The sequence below is a fragment of the Delphinus delphis genome, chromosome 7 (genome assembly GCF_949987515.2).
Source record: "Delphinus delphis chromosome 7, mDelDel1.2, whole genome shotgun sequence".
Taxonomy (NCBI): Eukaryota; Metazoa; Chordata; class Mammalia; order Artiodactyla; family Delphinidae; genus Delphinus; species Delphinus delphis.
The window spans coordinates 11,907,080-11,925,976 of NC_082689.1; the positions used below are offsets into that span (position 1 = coordinate 11,907,080).

The 18,897-nt window shown below is 40.0% G+C and overlaps 1 protein-coding gene across 4 annotated transcripts in view; it reads right to left on the bottom strand.

Moving 5' to 3' along the window:
* RHBDD1 (rhomboid domain containing 1) overlaps positions 1-6,274 on the bottom strand; it is a 114,847-nt gene extending 108,573 nt beyond the window's left edge. For 2 of the 4 annotated variants that reach the window (XM_060016017.1, XM_060016015.1), the window contains exons 1-2: positions 5,950-6,119; positions 1,647-1,733 (exon numbers count right to left, since the gene is read on the bottom strand). The gene's annotated coding sequence lies outside the window, so the exon portion shown is untranslated. The other 2 variants (XM_060016018.1, XM_060016016.1) reach the window with 2 other exon arrangements.
* Between the last annotated feature and the right edge of the window lie 12,623 nt (positions 6,275-18,897).

An 18,897-nucleotide genomic window follows, 5' to 3' on the forward strand; every position in this document is an offset into this window, starting at 1 on the left:
GATTAGATTATCTTTATACGTGAAAAATGGAATACTGGATTTTGTATATAATCTTGACTTTTGCTCCACAGTGAGGTGAATTAGTGCCAACTCCAATTCTGATCCATCACCGCTTATGATTTCCAATATCAATCATAAGCTGGTTCCCTCTCTCACGGGCTACAAGTTTTAGTTTAACGAGGGCTCATTAAAGTTCTCCAACTGACAGCCCTGCAGACGTAGGTCCTTAAACCAGGAGACGTACAGGGAGCAGCAATGCCAGCATCCCACCATCACTCCCTTCAAGAAGATTTAAGTAATTCTATTCTGAGGTTCGCTCCACACCAGATTTCTTTGTTTGTCTACCTAAAGTCAATGAAAAAGTGATAGCCATAACCCCATTTAAACTAACTCATGTAAGAAATGTTAGTGAACTATTTACGTAACTGAAATCCTCCCAACACAAGAACTGGCCAAGAGGGGAGAAGCATGCCAGGCGACAGAGCTGTGCACGTTCCACAAGCACACAGGACGTCCACTAATTACCAGGTGGTGGGGACGGCTTGGGCTTTGTTTCCTTTCTTTTTCTCTGCCCGGCATTAACACCTCATTCTTTCAGTAACAGGTAAGAGACGCCTCTCACCCCCATTGGATGTGGTCCTGGGGGGGGGGGGAACCAGAAATCCAGGATGCCTTTCCTACACTGATTCAAGGGTAACAGTGACCAAGAATGGAAGAATAACTCTCTTCCTGGAATCTAACACTTTTGCAGAGACACTAAGACCAACAAATTCTGGATCTGATACTCAGAACATTAACTTAAAGAATTTTCCAGATCTATCAAAGTCTACCCAAGCCTCAAGAGCTCATCTGGCTGCAGTCCTGTGGTTTGGTTTTTCTGTAGATTTTCTGAGCTCATCCATATACTTCCAATAAACCTCTTGTTCTTGAATAAGTTATCTGGATAACTTAGTTAACTGAATTTCTGTTGTTTGTAGTCAAATAACCCTACACAGATACTAGGGAATTTGCCAAGGGCTGGCAGCAGATCCTAGTTTATTTCAAGCATCATCAACTCTCATTTTTCAGAGTACATACAACACTCTAGCTAACAGGAGAACCAAAACGTGGAGGGTATACAAACAGCATCTCAAAGGTCTGCCACAGGCTGAACATCTAGAAAGCAAAAAGGTCCCTTATTAATACAAAATTCACATTCCTTGGAAAGAGAAAGAGGAAGCCCTGAATACTTCCATGTGAAGGAACTTCTACTACATGGGCAGCACACACAATATTTATTCCTACATCTGTTCAAGCTCAGCATCACAACTGACTCATTAAAATACACATCCTTGAAAATTTCTGGTATCTGTAATATAAAAAACACAGCAAAATTTCTTTAACAGTGTTGCTCAAGGGACTTTCAAGGGAAAAAATTCCAAAATTAGAAGCGGCTGCCAACACACACACACCCTTATATATTATTTATATAAAACTGAAGTCCTTGTAATATGTATCTAAATTTCATTCATACTATCCTGATATTGTGACTTTGGATTAAAAATGCATAAGCAAGTGAACACTGTGGAGAAACAGCTGTTGGTGTAACGACAACATTCCTGGATCTGAAGCTAGATATGGGGTCAAGTCTGGATGCCATCACTTACTAGCACGTGGCCTTGGGCAAATCACATAATCAGTCCTGCTGAGCTTCGGTTTCCTTATCCATGGATGATGAAAACTCCACTTACTTCCTGGAGTCATCAGGAAGAAGAAATGAAACAGCATATTATGTAAAAGCACACAGCACATCCCCCAAGTTTGTTTTCCATTCTCCCTTCCTCTCCATAAACTAATGAGCCTTTTGCCCCCATGGAACTAGACTTTATTGCTTTATAATTATGATGCTCATGTAACAATGTCCAAGAAACGAGATGGTAAATAATACCAACATGCAAACCTGAATGTACGCATTGTTAGTTGGCTACCAGCTAGATCCCAAAGGGCTCTTGCACACTATCTATTGCTTCCCAGAAATTTGATACATTATCTCTTCTGAATGCAGCCAGAATTATCCACGGGCTTTGAAATATCACCATCATGATGTTGCAGAGAGCAGCTGGTTGATTGAAAGTGACTCCCCCTCCCCCATGCTCCAGCTGTCACCAGGAAACCCTCCTCAATGTGTGAAAAAGGACAATGTGATATTACTACTATCGCTATTAAAAACAATCTAGCAAATACTTAGCATTTGAAATTGTTTTTCTTATGAAAGCTCACTATTAACTAAAAATTAACTCTTTAAGAAAAACCCTTTACCATATAAATGCAAACCAGCTGCTTTCATACAACAAAATACTAAAGGACAGTAAACACAAGTAATATATTTCCACTGACTCCTTGTTTCTTTTTCCTTGAGTCATTTGTAATGCTAAACAACAGCCAGTTAAAATATTAAAGTTTTAACCGTGGTAACAGCTGTCACAGCTTAGAGGGATTTAAAAACAAACAAAACTGGGCTTCCCTGGTAGTGCAGCGGTTGAGAATCCGCCTGCCAGTGCAGGGGACACGGGTTCGGGCCTGTGAGCCATGGCCGCTGAGCCTGCGGGCCTGGAGCCCGTGCTCCGCAACGGGAGAGGCCACAACAGTGAGAGGCCCGCGTACCGCAAAAACTTAGATGATTTCTCAAAAAATGTGCATAGATTCCTCCCTATTTTTATATAATATGGGTCGGATTGAAGGCTGGATTTTTTTTTTAAATGATCTCACTTCTCTACATGAGAAACTATACACATGTCTGACATTGCTGATAACCCTGGGAGTTGTCTTCAGAACAAGTTTGTGGATCCCACTCAGGAATTCTCAACACCTGACTTTTTAGGTACAGCTCATCTCCTGAGGATTTCTACCCCACAGATGGTTTCACACCCTGTCACACGGACTCCTTGAAGTGTCACTGCAGGAGGCTCCCAGCAGGCAGGTCCTATGCCCTTCAACCCCTCTTCTCTTAAAACCTCTCAGTTCCTGAGCTTTACAGGTAAGATGCTGCTAAAGAGGGTCCCCTGCTAAAAAATCTGAGGCCCCCTGCTTAGATGACTAGAGCTACAGCATAAAAGGCCATCTATCTTTCTAAGGCATTTCTATCTTTGTAATGGTTTTTAAAAAGAATTTTTACATACACATGCATTTACCTAATTTTACTTAAATGTATAGATTATTTGTCCCTACCTCCATATTATAATACATTGCCAAGTAAACGAAATTATGACCTAGTATGACACCTTTCAAGTCGTTTCCATGCTCACATATTCATATGCACTATATACAGAAATATGAGATTTTTTGATCATTTTTTAAAATGGAACATAAAACTCTTCACTTTCCAATCATTAAGCATCCATATTGAAAAATAATGATTTCAGAGCTATAATAGCATTTTCTTATTCTTTGGTGCATGTCTTCAGTGAAGTCTCATCTCCTGTAACAAAGTGCCCCCTTCTGTGGCTGACTGTCCCCATTAACTAACTGTAGATACTTAAACAGTAATCATCCGCTGACCTTGACCTTCCAGTAAACACTCAAAACAATTTATGAAAGTTGCTCTGTTATGCTGACAGAACTGAAAATGGTGCCTTTCTACCAGGTTTAGAGTTTTAACTTTCTCCAAAGTGTTTGCTTTCTCTCATTCACAATACTGTGAAAGCTCTTCAGCATTTTGCTTAAAAAGAAAAGCAGCGCAATCAAGTAATTAATAAAATTACCTCATTTATAAAAACATTACGAGGAAATGAATGAGATCAAGCTAGGTTTCAGGTAATAACTACCTTTTCTCCCCTGTCCAACATGCACCAGTTACTGAGCCTCTCGGCGTTAACAGACATGCTTTCCACTTGATTTCATTTTATTCACTGTCCTGAGGTGGTCGCACACCACGAGTCCTACTCTATAGGAAAGGAGATTCAGGCTGGGAGGATGTAACTTGTCTACTGGACACAATCAGTATGTAGCAGAGGTGGGGTTCAAAGCAGGGTGTGCCTGACCCAAACCACCGCTAAAGATCAGCCTCTCTGACACAGTGAACAAGAAAAATGGGGCCTTTGAAAAGTGAATACTTCATGATGGGACAGTGTTAATTTAGCATTAACAAAATTATTTATTGGATATAAATATCTAAACTGACTCACAGTTATCTGAAAACTCACCCACAATACCCAGGAGCCACGGTGTGGCCTCGGGAGCAGTGGACTCTAATCAAAGTGACCTGTTGTTTCGGCCATGGTGCTACAGACTCTTCTCAACATCACAATGAGTCTAGGCTTTAGGTCAGCTGCTTCAAATCCCGAATATTTCTCTTTATCCCCCCAACACCAACCCCCTGAAAAGGGGAAGGAAAAAGCTGTAACACTGCAGCTGACATTCTGTAAAAACAGCAGATGGAGGGCACATCTAACTTAATTCCTGTGATGCTTCCAGAAAACACAGGTAAGTAGATATGATGAGAACTTCTTTGCTATCGTGGAGCTGTACGACACATGGGGAAAAAAGGACAGAAACATCTTCAGTTTTGTCTCTCGTTTCCAAGTCACTGCTCTATAATACTTCTCAACTCTAAGGCTAAGGCTGATCTCCAATCAGTTATCCACTCTACTTTCTTTACCAAATTCTGGGTCAAAAGAAGGCACAATGAAGCTGAAAAAACCAAAAGGCCAAAGAATTAAAAACTGCTCTTTAACACAATTACTAATGCGGTTCTTAAAAATACTACAGCATTGGTATTAACTGAATATCCTACATTCGACAGCCTCAATCGTATACAATATAATGAGAATCCATAAAAATAAACTGCCCTCTAAGCAGCAGAAGAGGCACAATATTTGTGCACTACAACCCACATCTAAATCAAAGAAGAATCCTTTCAGCACAATCTATGTACTTATTTTAGACAGTTCTAACAAGTTCCTTAATAACATCTCATCTCTGTTTTCCACCTGTGTTAAACTCTTTTCCTGCATTTTTACACTGAATACTTTCAGTCCTATGAAGTAACCTTTAACTAATTTGTCCCAGGTCCTACACCTAAGAAAGGTTTCACCTGGATTCAAATTCCATTCTGTGACTTCACAATGGCTGTTCTTTATCACTATGGCCAGTAATTCGCAAGCTTTAGCACACAGGTGCCTTGGGATCCATTTGAAGTCTTGTTAAAATAGATTTCTGATTCACTAAATCTGGGGTAAGACTCCTAAATTTGCATTTCCAACAAGTTCCCTGCTGACGTTGATGCTGGTAGCCCTGGAACAATTTGGGAACCCAATGCACTGCCTTCTTCTAAGATCATTTGCTTTCCCAAGCCCTGCCACACCAGCAGCAAATTAGAAGTTTTTAGATTTAAAGGTTATTAGGACAGCAAAAAGTGGCATATAAATGTGAGACATAAGACAGATTTTTAAGGAGCAATTCCAAAGGGGGAAAAAAAAAGAGCCAAGTCCAGCTGTCACTGCAAAGAGACCAACCCATCTCGATGACTCAATCATGACTATGCAATAATTTATTTTGACAGTAACACTGAGTTTATGCTCGGTTTGGAAAATCATATAAGCAATTGATCCGTTTTTGTAAAGGTTTTTAAGGCCTGGACAGAAAAGGATTAAATACACTTAGTGTATTTCCTGTTCCGTATTAGGAGAAATACCACTACTTAGATTAGGATTAGGATTGTTCGCCACACACTTGCTCTGAGAAACAGAGTTACTCTTCCAAGAGAAACTGAAACTACAAGCTGTCGCTGATGCAACGTCCCTTTAAACCACACCCCGCCCCCCCACGCCCCGCGCCTCCCAGAGCCAACGCCATCCACCCAGGGCCTGGGCACGTCGTTCCCTGTGCGATCGGCCTCAAGCACAAACGCGAGTGAAAATGAAGAGACCCCCGCTAGACTCGCTCCGGGAAACTCCCTCCCTGTTCTCGGACCTGTTGAGAGCTCCCACGGAGCAGAGGCTGCGCCTCCAACCCCGCCCCCGCCTGGCCCCACGGAAGCCTACGGCCTCCCGCAGCGCCGCCGCCGCCGCCGCCAGCGCCCGCGGCCCTGGGAACAGTCGAGAGACGCGGCGCGCAACGGACGACTGCATCGGCGCCGAACAGACGCGAAAACTCACGCTCTATACGGCCGCCTGCGTCCCCACGTCTTCGCGACCACGTGCGTCATCACGCACGGACGCCCGCTCCCGGACGCTCCAGGTCCCAGCGGCCTGAGGGGCGGGGAGAGAGCGTGGTTGATTTCGCGACGCAGCTCCCACGGCCCCCGTGGAGGGTGGGAAGGGCCGTAAAGCGGGGCGGGCGGGCGGGCAGCGGCGCATGCTCATTTGCGCGCGACCGCGCTCTTTTTTTCCCCGCGGGCTGGCACCCAGGACCGCGTGCGGTGGCGGTGGCTTGGAGGAGGCTCGACGGGGAAAGGACCGCGGCCGAGCGCGGCGTGGAGGGCTTGTACTTTCTACTCGTCCTCCAAGCTCCGAGTGACACGTAGATAATAATATTCCTTCTGCCATAAGTAACTATTGGCTGCCCACCACGGGTAAAGCAAGCGAACGGCCTGGCTTACATTCGAGGGACCGGACGCGGGATGGAGATGCGGCGACTGGGCCGCGTGGCGACTGAGAGACTGCCCTACCGGGCCCCAGCCCTGCCGCAGGCTCAGGACCTGTTGCGTGGAGGAGTCACATACTACCTGTGAAGTGGATGGCGGAAGAGACAGAAATCTTCATGAGTTAGAGCGGCCCATCACCCATCTCAGGGCGGAACCCGCGGTTACAAAGCAGGCCAGCAAAACAAGGTCGTGGGTGTACATTTCACAACCCAAAGTCTCAGTCTGAGGCTGCATTTCTATGTCTGTCTGTCTGTTTAAGGCTTTAGGTGTTAAGTACTTCTGTGAACGTATCATTTGATGCAATTTTAATTATGGGTCTGTTTCTGCTCTGAAACAGGTTTTATGTTGGGTTGTAGGAGTCAGGTTAAGTTAAATGCTGTATTTCATGCGATATGAGAAAACTATCTTATTTGGTACGGAATTTTCTAACAACTAGGGGGAAGATGCGTCTTTTCCAAGGACGAAACCAAGTGCAGGTGGTTTTATGCTGCTCTGTATTTATTGGAAGTTGTGGCAGCTGTGTTTAGATAGTCTACTTAAACAAAAACTGCCTAAATCAGAAGAGTTTTGACTATCTTTTGTTATTGTGTATTGCAAGAATTCTTCATGAAAATGTTTCTTATGGAGTTTGGAATTTAAATGAAGATTTGGCTCACGTGCAGGGTATATAACAGACGTTCAAGTGATAAAGAAGAATCTTAGCAATTTGCAACTATGTTCCTTGAGCCTTACAAGTTATCCGTTTCTTCTGAAAACAGTACGCTGATCAGAAAGTTTGGCTGACAATGAGAAACTGCATTTCTGGAAATAGAAATTCAACTGAAGGGTGGAGGTGAATTGCCAATAGAAGTATTTTGTGTATTTCCCTAGAAAAAATAAAAGTAATTTCTCAAAAAGAAGGGATTCCCTTTTATCCTGATCCATGATATTATGCATCAGTTTAATTAATGTTAATCCTTATCTTCCATTGTCTAACACCATTTACACCTTTCTATAATTGCATCATTCTTCCTGTCCTTATATGAATATATCAAATACAGACGTGATTTTAAGGGAGCCACAAATCAAGAAGTCTCAATACAGTAGTCTCATAAAAATGTCTTTATATATGGGGATTAAGAGTATACTTAGGTTCGGGCTTCCCTGGTGGTGCAGTGGTTGAGAGTCTGCCTGCCGATGCAGGGGACATGGGTTCGTGCCCCAGTCCAGGAAGATCCCACATGCCACAGAGCGGCTGGGCCCGTGAGCCATGGCCACTGAGCCTGCGCGTCCGGAGCCTGTGCTCCGCAATGGGAGAGGCCACAACAGTGAGAGGCCCGTGTACCGCAAAAAAAAAAAAAAAAGAGTATACTTAGGCAATTTTATTCAATTTCAGACATAAGTGAAAAATTTCATAGCCATTTAAGAGGAAAGAAAAAGTCTAGGTTTTAAAAAATGACCTTTTTTGTCCTACATGATTCGTTGATCAGACAAGAATTTTTTTAAGCCTGTTGAAATCAACACGTATCATACTCAATCCCCATTTAAACTGACGAACAGATCACTTGGATAATAATTGTATATCTTAAACATTAACATATGTGGCAATCAGCAAGATCCTTTTACTGAGGCAAGGCTTCAAAATACCAAAAAGATCAATGCCTGAAAACGTTTTAACACAAAAGTTATGCAATTATTAAATTACCTTGTAAGATAATGATTCCTAAAAGCTCAAAAGTATTCTTGTTTCTTTATTGTGAGAAAAAACAGGATTATGCACATGACATATGATATTTGAGACCTGTGTAATTGTCTGGACAATTTTCTATTTTTATCAAAGTTTTGCAGGAGAGCAAAGATACCTGAGATTAAACCATCTGATTTAAATGAGTGTTCCTAAAATGTGATTCTTGAGTACAGAGGAGTTGTGGTTAAAATATCTTTGTACATTTCATAAATCTAGGATTGGAACTGGGAGAAAGGCAGGTGAGTATCATTCACAGCTTTCAAAACCTGGACTGAAGGTGGGAAAACATGAGTCAACAACACCATGAGCAAATAACACAACTGGATTATTATTTTAAAGAGGAGTTTGTTTAGTATCTAATTCCTTGTAATGGAGCAAGTATTTATTATACCCAACACTATACAGAAAGATGTATGAAACTCATCAAAGAATTTATGCTTTATTGTTACGAAAAAGCTTGCAAATTAATAAAAGGATAACTATAAAAGTAAGTACAAAGTTGCATTATGTATTATGATGATGAAAAGACTAATAGTACTTAACAGTGATAGACCATGCAAATGGCAAACATAAGGGATTTGCAGTGGCAATAATGATGTCAGACAAAACGGACTTTAAGACATATATTTCTAGAAACAGACATTTTGTAATAAAAAGGTCAGTATGTCAAGAAGCTATAATAATTAGAAATGTACATGCACCCAAAACAGTCCTAAATACATGAAGCAAAAATTGTTAGATATGAATGTAGAAATAGACAATAATTTGATATTTTAATTTCACATTCTCAATAATGGGTAGAACAACTAGACAGAAAACTGCTAAGGCTATAGAAAGCTTGAACAACACTATCAACCTAACAGATATGTATAGACCATTGTCCTTAGTGACAGCAGAATTTATATTCTTTTTAAGAAGTACATTCTCCAGGATAGTGTATATGCTAGGCCATAAAACAAGCCTCAGTAAATTTAAGAGTATTGGCACCATGCAAATTATGTCCTCTGGTTACAATGGAATTACATTAGGAATAGATGATAGAAAGAAATTTGGGAAATCACCCAAATATTTGCAAATTAAGTTACTCATGGTCTGAAGGAGAAGTAACAAAGGAAATCAGAAGATATTTTGAACTGCATGAAAGTGAAAACACTGAAATTTATGGGTTGCAACTAAAAGAGTGATCTGAAGGGTATTTGCTGCTTTAAACACTTACATTAGAAAAGAAAAAGGGTTGTAATAGTCTAGGCTTCCAGTTTTAAAAACTAGAAAGATAAGAGCAACTTAAACCTAAGCAAGCAAAAGGGAGGAAATAGCAGTCATACTGGAAACTAATGAAATAGATAAGAGGAAAAATAAAATCAATGAAAATAAAAGTTGGTTCTTTGAAAAGGTCAGTAAAGTTGACGAGCCTTTATTATGCTGACCAAAAAGGAAGACACAAATTACTAAAATCAGGAAAGCAGGATATCACTACCCACCCTACCAAAATTAAAAGGGGCTACAAATAACTTTATGCCAACAGATTAGGCAATGTAGATGAGTTGGACAAATTCCTAGAAAGAAATTGCCAAAACTGAATCAACACAACAGAAAATCTGAAAAGAGTTTGTATTCATTTCCTAGGGCAACCACAACAAAGTACCACAAACTGAGTGGCTTAAAACAATAGAAATTTATATCTCACAGTTCTGCAGGCTAGAAGTACAAGATCAAGGTGTTGGCAGGACCTGGAGGATCCTTCCTTAACCTTTCCTAACTTCTGGTGGTTTGTCAGCTAATCCTCCTTTGGCTTGCAGCTGCATCAGCTTCAGTCTCTGCCTTTGTCATCATATGGTCTTCTCCCCCCATGTGTCTGCCTCTTCTTACTAGGATGCCAGTCATAGAGGATTAAGAGCCCAGCCTAATCCAGTATGACCTCATCTTGGCTAATTACATCTGCAATGACCCTATTTCTAAAGAACACAGTCTGAGGTCCTGGGGGTTAGGACTTCAACATATCTTTTTGGGTGATACTATTCAACCCATAATAGTCCTATAACAAGTAAAGAAATTAAGTTAATACTTTCAAATATTCCCACAAAGAAAAGCCCAGGCCCAGATGGATTCACTGGTGAATTCAATCAAATATTTAAAGAAGAAATGATAAAATGATTCTCAAACTCTTTATAAAATAGAGAACACTTCTCAACTCATTCTCTGAAGATGTTAAATCAGATGACATTACAAGAAAAGAAAGCTAAAGATTAGTATCTTTCATGAACGTAAAAAAAATTTCTAAAAAAGGGTTAGCAAACCAAATCTAGCAGTGCATAAGAGGGACTATATAACATGAATGCAAGGTTGGTTTAACATGGGGGAAAAAAAGTAAAACACCATATTAGTAGACTAGAGCAGCAATCCCCAGCCTTTTTGGCACCAGGGACCGGTTTTGTGGAAGACAAATTTTTCCACAGATGGCATCAGGGGGCAGGGGGTGAGGATGGTTCAGGCGGTAACGCAAGCGATGGAGAAAGGCAGATGAAGCTTCACTCACCTGCTGCTCACCTCCTGCTGTGCGGCCCGGTTCCTGACAGGCCGCGGACTGGTACCAGCACGGGGGTTGGGGACCTCTGGATTAAAGGACAAAAACCATATATCAGCTCAGTAGATACAGAAAAGCATTTGATAAAATAAAACACACTTATGATTAAAAACTCTCAAAAAAAGATTAAAAAAGAACTTCCTTCCTAATAAAGGGCATCTGTAAAAAACCTACAGCTGACGTCATACTTAGTGGTAAAACAGTGAATGCTTGCCTCTTAAGATCAAGATCAAGAGAAGGATGTCTGCTCTCACCACTTATATTCTAAAATTTATTGTGGTGATGGTTGCATAACTCTGTGAATATATTAAAAACTATAGAAATGGGACCTCCTTGGTGGCGCCATGGTTAAGTATCTGCCTGCCAATGCAGGGGACACGGATTCGAGACCTGGTGTGGAAGATCCGACATGCCGTGGAGCAACTAAGCCCGTGAGCCACAACTGCTGAAACCCGCACGCCCAGAGCCCATGCTCTGCAACAAGAGAAGCCACGGCAATGAGAAACCTGTGCACTGGAATGAGGAGTAGCCCCTGCTCGCCGCAACCAGAGAAAGCCCACGCACAGCAATGAAGACCCGACTCAGACAAAAAACAATAAAAATGTTACTCAAAGTTTTAGCCAGTGCAGTAAAGGAACAAAAGAAGTAAAAGGCATCAAATTGACTATGAAGAAGTAAGATGGTTTTTATTCACAGATCACCTGATGCTGTGTAAAAATCTTGAAGAAAACACACACACACAAACACTACTAGAATTAATAAATGAGGTAGCACAGTCTTGTGAGTACAAGATCAAAATTTTAAAAATGTATCTCTATATACTACAAATGAAAACTCCAAACATAGCATTAAGAATATAATTTCATTCCAGATAGCATCACAAAGAGTAAAATGCTTGGAAATAAATGTAATAAAAGAGGTGCAAGACTCATACACTGAAAACTACTTAAAATGGCTGAGAGAAATTGACCCTCCATGTTCATGGACTGGAAGGCTCAATATTGTTAAGATGGCAGTTCTCCTAAATTGATCTATGGATTCAACACAATCTCAAAATCTTAGCAGGATTTTTTTTTGATAGAAATTGATAAGCTGATTTTTGTAACTTAGAATAAAAGGTTTATAATAGCCAAAACAATTTTGAAAACGAATAAAATTGGAGGAATGACACTACTCAATTTCAAAATGTACTATAAAGTTACAAAAATCAAGACAGGTTATTATTGGTGTGAGAGTAGGCATAGAGATCAATGGAATGGAATTTAAATAAACCTATGTATGGTCAGTTGATTTTCAACAAAATTGCCAAGGCAAAAGATAGTCTTTTCAACAAATAATGCTTGGAAAATTGGACATCTATATGAAAAAAGACTATTAATTTGGACTCATACTTCACACAATACACAAAAATTAACTCCAAATGGAACATAGGCCTAAATATAACAGCTAAAGCTATAAAACTTCGAGAAGACACAAGAGAAAATCTTTGTCATCTTAGATTAGGCAAAGGTTTCTTAGCTCTGGCACAAAAGGAAAATGATAAATTGGACCTTCTCAAAATTAAAAAAACATTTGATTTTTTAGAAATATCACTAAGGAAATGAAAATCAAGCCACAGATTGGAAGAAAATATTTGCAAATTTTATGTTTGATATAGGATTTGTATCTTGGATATTTAAAGTACTCTTACAACTCAAGAAAAAGAAAAACTATTCAATTAAAAAGTGGGCAAAAGAGTTGAGTAGAAACTTCACCAAAGAAGATACATGAATAACTAATAAACATGTTTAAAATATCACCAACATCATTAGTCACTAGGAAGGTGCCAGTTAAAACCAAAATGAGATACACAACACCCTTCCCCCCACCCAGTGACTATAATAAAAAACAGTAATGGCAAGAATGTGGAGAAACTGGAATTACTGGTGGAGATGTAAAATGGTGTGGCCACTTTGGAAAATAGGTGGCTTTTTTAAAAAGTTAAACGTATGATACAACCCAGCAATTCCACTCTTAGGAATCTACCCAAGAGAAATAAAACACATGTCCATAAAAGACTTGTGTGCCAATTTCAAAGCAGTATTATTTATAATAGCCCCAAACTGCAAACAGTCCAAATGCTTATCAAGTGTTGAATAGATAAATCAATAAGAAAGACACAAACTACTGATTAATCCTAAGACATGGATGAACCTCAAAAACAGTATGCTAGGGCTTCCCTGGTGGCGCAGTGGTTGAGAGTCCGCCTGCCAATGCGGGGGACACGGGTTCGTGCCCTGGTCCGGGAGGATCCCACATGCCGCGGAGTGGCTGGGCCCGTGAGCCATGGCCGCTGAGCCTGCGCGTCCGGAGCCTGTGCTCCGCAACGGGAGAGGCCACAGCAGTGAGAGGCCCGTGTACTGCAAAAAAAAAAAAAAAACCCAGTATGCTAATTGAGAGAAACCAGACCCAAAAGACTGCATGTTGCATAATTCCAATCATACGAAGCGTCCAGGAAACGCACATCTGTAGAGGCAGAAAACAGATCAGTGTTTGCTTGGAACTGGGGGTGAAAGCCGAGTTAACTGTAAATGGACATGAGAAAACTTTTGGGGCTGATAGAAATGTTTAAAACTGGTTTGTGAAGATGGTTACCCAGCTCTATAAATTTATAAAGATCACAAAGACACACTATACACAGACATTGGGTGAACTTTATGGTATGTAGATTCTACCTCAAAGTTGTTTATGGATGCCATACTCTAGGAACTTCTAGTCTTGGAGTGGAGGGATCTACGTAAATTTTAGTGAAACTGGATAGAAAGAGCTAACTGCTCTAATGAGTTTTAGTTAAATTAACTTGAGACTTTAAAGGAAGATAATATTGACCAGAACTGGAGACATGAGTGAATGCTTTGTGGAGTTGAAATTTGAATAGTTTCCTTGAGGTATAAGTGGGATTGGACCTACTGAGGTGCATGGAAGAGAATTCCAGACCAGAAAAACCAAAAACCAAAAAAATAGCGAAGTGAGAACAGTATTATGAGGAATCAATCATTAGGGTGATTTATGTTTTGTGTAGCATATGAACAGAGTTATTATTTTGATCAAGAATAAGGAGTGAATGGGCTTCCCTGGTGGCACAGTGGTTGAGAGTCCGCTTGCCGATGCAGGGGACACGGGTTTGTGCCCCGGTCCGGGAAGATCCCACATGCCACGGAGCGGCTGGGCCTGTGAGCCATGGCCGCTGAGCCTGCGCGTCCGGAGCCTGTGCTCCGCAATGGGAGAGGTCACAACAGTGAGAGGCCCACGTATCGCAAAAAAAAAAGAATAAGGAATGAAAAGGGTATGCCATTATGTCCAATATTCTTGGTGTATGAGCATTATAATATAGATACTGGACTAAAAGGAATGGGAAAAAGTTTTGGAAGAATAGTGGGTAAGCTTAACTGTAGATTATGGATGTAAAATACAGAGAATACTAAATACCACTTGAAAAAAATTAATAATAAAAATGCAATCAGTGAACATGTTTTAGAAATTCTTACAATGATCTTGTCTTTGAGTCTTTATATGGAAATGGGTGGTTTAGAACTTCAGTGGCTTTTCATTGGTTTAAATGAAGAATATAGAATTAAGAATCTATCATGATTGAGTTCCTTCTACGGCCAATAGAAGTCCTGGAAGTAATAAGGTATTACTAAAACTACAAATAGGAGCAATGCACTTGCAGTAGACCTGTGATGGTTAATTATCCTGACATTATTATGGCCATTACTATAATTGCATATCAATTGTCACTAATCAACTCTCAGTCAATCTAATGGAGCAGAAATATAAGTAGGAAGCTGTCAGTCACAGGCTCTCTCTTGGGACTTGGATTCTTGGGAGGGTGTGGAGAAGGTGAGGCCATAGTCATCTCAGCATCAGAAATGACGGTGCTTCAGTGGGAGAGCTGGAGGCTGAGTACCCCTCAAAGCTCTTATAGAAGGGAAGGGTGTTAGCTTGACCATCTCAGGATTCCCTGAACTTCAACACAACCCTTGACTCTACCGCTAAGACCTTCAGATACAGATTTTATTTTCTTACAACTATCATTTTAGTTTTTGGTTTTTTTTTTTTTTTTTTTTTTTGCGGTATGCGGGCCTCTCACTCTTGTGGCCTCTCCCATTGTGGAGCACAGGCTCCGGACGCACAGGCTCAGCGGCCATGGCTCACGGACCCAGCCGCTCCGCAGCATGTGGGATCTTCCTGGACTGGGGCACGAACCCGTGTCCCCTGCATCGGCAGGCGGACTGTCAACCACTGCGCCACCAGGGAAGCCCATTTTAGTAAATTTTAAAATTGTTTTCTCAGTCCTCTAACATCCTGTAAGATCTCACTATTACCACTACTGTGACCTCTACTTGATAAGTAAGGTAACGCATTGAGACCTCTTATCAAAGTGCCTGGCACACAGTAAACACTCAATACAAATCATCTGTTTCTATAACTACTATTAGCCACCATTTGTTGAGTGTCTACTATGTGCCAGGCACTTCACCTCCATTTTGTAAATGAGGAAATGGGGTCAGAGAGTCTAAGTAATTTAGCAAAGCTCACAAAGCTAGTGGACAGAGGGACTAATGGTTCAAACTTTCTAATACACTATTTCTACTTCTTGGTTTTGTTTTGTTATGTTTTTGGCCTCCCAGCATGTGGGATCCTAGTTCCCCGACCAGGGATCAAACCCCGGCCCCCCTGCATCAGAAGCACAGAGTCTCAACAGCTGGACCACCAGGGAAGTCCCCACATTTCTATTCTGAATATTAAGTGTCTATAGCACTGCTTGGCATTGGATGCATCAGTGGCCGCATAAAAGGTAATTTTGTTTTTATTCACGTACATGTTTACATAAAGTTTTCATTGTTTCATTAATTATCTAAACTGTAAAAAGTGAAAATGACCACTTACTATCCATTTCAGAATTATTTTGAATGATTGCGTGTCTTTCAATTTTCTATTTTAGGAGGTATTTTTTCCTGTTGAGTGTTGGATATATCTTCCTTAATCTTATTTTGACTCATCATGATTATTATCTAAAAATTAAATTGGGTTTACAGATACCCCATTGTTCTTATGTTTACAGGGTAATAGTAGAATATTATGTGAGAGTTCCTTTTTCTTTCAAATAAGAAATCCTAAATAAGCAGCTTATTTTAATAATCATCCTTTAACAGCATTTTTCTTTTACATCTGTGACTGCCATTTCTGTTTTCATATCAGCTAAAATTCTGATGCTTCTATGACTACAATGAATAATTTCACTCCAAACTGCCACGTCACATTTTCTATGTGCCGTTTGAGACCTCATAGGAGCCTTCCTAAACCACATCGCCTCAAACCTGGCGGAATACATCATGAAGACTGTATATGTCTTTTATGAAAGAACAATTCAGATCATGAATTCTTAGCAAAGGAAGATCTGTGGATGTTCTTGCTAGGAAAAAATATTCAAAAAGGAACTTGCATCAAAATATGGGAAATGAGGCTGTGATGACAGTAGCAGTAGATGATGCAGGCATTCTGGCTATCTCTCCTGTCTGCAAGTGGTCCACGGTGATTTTAAGACTTTTTTGGGGCTCATGGGAGCATATCCACACACACATACACACAGCTGTTTGCTAATAGTTAAAATCTCTTCAAAAATGCCCTTCCATCCACAGTTAGACATAACTTGTTTAAAATGTAGGGCTGTTGAGGGAACACTTAGGAGAGAATGAATTTATTAAAGGTCAATGAATCCACCTGTCTCCCAGCATGTGACAGTCCTGACTCGAGGGAACCAGAGGCAGAGGGATCTTGAGTGGAGGGAGAGAAACTGGGACAAAAGACACAGCAGAAAAATTTGCAGAATTGTTGCTAAGGTTTTGCCCAGTTTACTACAATAGGACTAGGAAAAATAGAAGCTATGGGCAGAGCAGAAGAGGTGGGAATTTTTGACATCAACTATAATCACAGATAGCTCCACTTGACATAATTTAGATGTTTCTTTTTCTGTTTTAATTTAACACACCTGACTTCTAACACCAGCATCCCTTTCCCAGGGGATTTGTTATTCAAGAGCTAACTATATAAGTAAAGGCTGCCATTTATCTGAGAATGTTAGGTATATGTAAGTGAAAGAGGTTTTTTACAGTTCACTGTTTATTTTTCTTAAGTTATCAGAATGCCAGTCTTAAGTGAATGGCATATCATGTAAGTTTTCATGCTGCCAATTATGTTTTTAATTAATTTTGAAATAATTGCAGACCTTATTGAAAAGTTGCAAAAATAGTACAGAGAATTTCTGCATATTCACAAAATATCCTAAATGTTAACATTTGTTTCTCTCTCCCTTTCTCTATATGTGTATGTTATATTAATATTAATATATTAATTGATATATATTATATATATACACACACCATTTTTCTGAATCATATTGTTGTCAAACCCAAGTTTGTGTGCCTAACGCACAGTGAGGCCAAACAAACCGAAACATCAGAGTTTGGAGCAGAGAAAAGTTTATTGCAAGGGCCATGCAAAGAGAATAGGTGGCTCATGCTCCAAAGACTCCAACTCCCTGATGATTTTCAGGGAAACGTTTTTATAGGCAAAATTTCAGGGGGAGTGGGGGACGGTCTGTAGAGTGTGTGACCTTCCTCTGATTGGTCAGTGGTGAGGTAAGAGGATGGTGTTAGTAACCCAAAAACTGGGGTTGCCTCTTGGTGGGTGTTGAGCTTCAGTATGCATTTCCTAAAAGAACAAAAAAATGTTTTTTAAGAAAAAGGTTATTAACCTTAAATTTTGTCCACCAAAAATTAATCAGTCAATCTAAGAAAGAAATGGAAAATTGTATTCATGCCAAATTGCGTATTATGACCCAGGAATAGCCTCTCAGAAAGCTCCAAGAACTATTCTGCCTGTTAGAGATCAAAGCATAGTTACATAGGTTTTTGAGACAGAGAGCTGTACATTAAGTGACATAGACAGTTTGCACAATCCAAATCTGTAAGTACAAAGTGATGGGTCATCGTGACCCCTTACAAAGTCGAGAAGGAACGTTATCTTTTAAAGAGTTGTCTTGGTGCTAGTAGAACGTTGCTCTTTTTGGCTGAGCAGGTATTTCTCCCAATAGGGAAGGTTTGGTTGGCGCATAATGCAGATGTATAATACACAGTAGAGGGGAGAGAGGAGGCCAAAGGGCAGAGAAAATGGTTTATGTTTAAGTTTTTTTGTCTTGCCATAAAATATGAATTTTATTTCACAATTTCCAGGGTAAATCTAGTACACTATTCTACCCATTTTAAGTTGCTGACATCCAAGTGCCATTGGGCTCAGCTGTGAGAAAATGTTGACATCTATTCAAGACCATACATCCAAATATTAAGTAGAGCACAAACTTGTTTTAAAAAAATGAAATGCAAATGACCCATTGAGCTGAACTGCTCACTCTTAAATATTTCTCTCTTCATGTGCACCAAAGAACAAGCATCCCAACGAAATTAAGTTCATTTGACTAAATAATAGCCCAGAACCTTAAAATTAATTGATTGAATAAAATAATGTAAGCTATAAAAGAAGAAGATATCAAGGAGGCAAGGTCAGGATGGGAGTATGGGTCTAACAGGCTATGGTAGAAATTATTGTTACACAGAACTTTCAAGCTATTTGCGGAGGCTAAGAGAGGTTTTAGTTTCCAATGATTTTTACTTACAGTGAGCAGGAAAGCATAGGAGACTTGGAAAGTGCACAGAATGTGATTTTCAGCTATAGCACTAGCTATGTGGTCTTGAGTAAGCCATTCAAACCCTCCAAAACTTAATTTTCTCAACTGCAAGATGAGAGAATCACATGAAATTATTTCCAAGGTCTCCTTCAGCTTAAGCATTTTAAGATTCCAAGATCTAGAAGAAAAAAATAAATGGCACATTAGAAAAAAAACAAAGACAATAAGATATTAAA